Here is a 2075-nt window from a genome sequence, read left to right as displayed (position 1 = left end):
GTGTTTTTGGCCTCCTGATTTACATTTGCTCTCACCCAGGTTTATTTATTTGTATTTTTCTGTAGGCTGCAGCTTTTATGGAATGAAACAATGCATAGACAACATTTTGAACACAATGCATTTCCTGAAAATCTCCAGAAGTTGATTGTGGTAAATACAGACTCTCTCGACTTGTGCATTGTAAGGAGAGACTCTGTTCCCTAAAAGCTAAAAAAAAAAAAAAAAAAAAAAAAAAAAAAAAATTATAAAAACTTTGCCTTTATTTTGTTTTATTAGTATTATTTATTTATTTATTTATTTATTTTGAGATGGAGTTTTGCTCTTGTTGCTCAGGCTGGAGTGCAGTGGCACGATCTCGGCTCACTACAACCTCTGCCTCCCGGGTTCAAGCGAATCTCCTGCCTCAGCCTCCCAAGTAGCTGGGATTACAGGCGTGCGCCACCGTGCCCAGCTAATTTTATATTTTTAGTAGAGATGGGCTTTCTCCATGTTGGTCAGGCTGGTCTTGAACTCCTGACCTCAGGTGATCCACCTGCTTCAGTCTCCCAAAGTGCTGGGATTACAAGCGTGAGCCACCATGCCCGACCCTTATTTTTTGTGATGGAGTTTCACACTTGTTGCCCAGGCTGGAGCACAGCGGCACAATCTTGGACTGCAACCTCCGCCTCCCGGATTCAAGCGATTCTCATGCTTCAGCCTCCTGAATAGCTGGGATTAGAGGCGCCCGCCACCACGCCCAGCTCATTTTTTGTATTTTTAGTAGAGATGGAGTTTCATTATGTTGGCCAGGGTGGTCTCCAACTCCTGACCTCAGGTAATCCACCCGCTTCAGCCTCCCAAAGTGTTGGGATTACAGGTGTGAGCCACTGTACCCAGCCCGCTTTGCCTTTTAGGCACAGTCTTGGCTCATACATTTCCAGCGTTTTTCACTTTTGTTCTTTTCCTTCACATTTAAGCATACTTTCGATGAGCTTTAAGTCTAGAGAACACCAGATTTAAGAACTGCCACTTGGGTACTTTTTTCCTTTGTGTCAATTAAAGGAAATGTGTCACTAAAAGAGGCAGGTAATGCAATATATTTTCTTTTTTTTTTTTTGAGATAGAGTCTTGCTCTATTGCCAGGCTGGAGTGCAGTGCCTTGATCTCAGCTCACTGAAGCCTTCTCCTCCCAGGTCCAAGCGATTCTCCTCCTTTAGCCTCCCGAGTAGCCAGGACTACAGGCACACACCATCACATCCAGCTAATTTTTGTGTTTTTCCAGCTTCTTTTTTTTTTTTTTGAGACAGAGTCTTGCGCTGTTCCCCAGGCTGGAGTGCAGTGGCGTGATCTCAGCTCACTGCAAGGTCCACCTCCCAGGTTCACGCCATACTCCTGCCTCAGCCTCCCAAATAGCTGGGACTACAGGTGCGTGCCACCACGCCCAGCTAATTTTTTTTGTATTTTTCGTAGAGATGGGGTTTCTTGGTCGTGATCTGCCCGCCTCAGCCTCTCAAAGTGCTGGGATTATAGGTGTGCACCGCCGTGCCTGGCAGTTTTGTATTTTTATTTTATGTATTTATTTTTTATTTTTTGAGACAGAGTCTTGCTCTGTCGCCCAGGCTGGAGTGTAGTGGTGCGATCTCGGCTCACTGCAAGCTCTACTTCCTGGGTTCACACCATTCTCCTGCCTCAGCCTCCCGAGTAGCTGGGACTACAGGTGACCGCCACCACGCCCAGCTAATTTTTTGTATTTTTAGTAGAGACGGGGTTTCACTGTGTTAGCCAGGATGATCTCGATCTCCTGAACTTGTGATCTGCCTGCCTTGGCCTTGCAAAGTGCTGGGATTACAGGCGTGAGCCACCACGCCTGGCCTAATTTTTGTATGTTTAGAAATGGGGTTTCACCATGTTGGCCAGGATGGTCTTGATCTCTTGACCTTGTCATCTGCCCACCTCAGCCTCCCAAAGTGCTGGGATTACAGGCATAAGCCACCCTGCCCGGCCTACATTTCTTAAATAATTTAAGAAATATGGCTCCACTAGCAAAGCTGCCAAAACTAAACTCATGACTTGTGGGAAGGACCCATATGTTATCC

This window comes from Macaca thibetana, chromosome 4, assembly GCF_024542745.1.
Source record: "Macaca thibetana thibetana isolate TM-01 chromosome 4, ASM2454274v1, whole genome shotgun sequence".
NCBI lineage: Eukaryota > Metazoa > Chordata > Mammalia > Primates > Cercopithecidae > Macaca > Macaca thibetana.
This window is presented reverse-complemented; position numbering follows the sequence as displayed.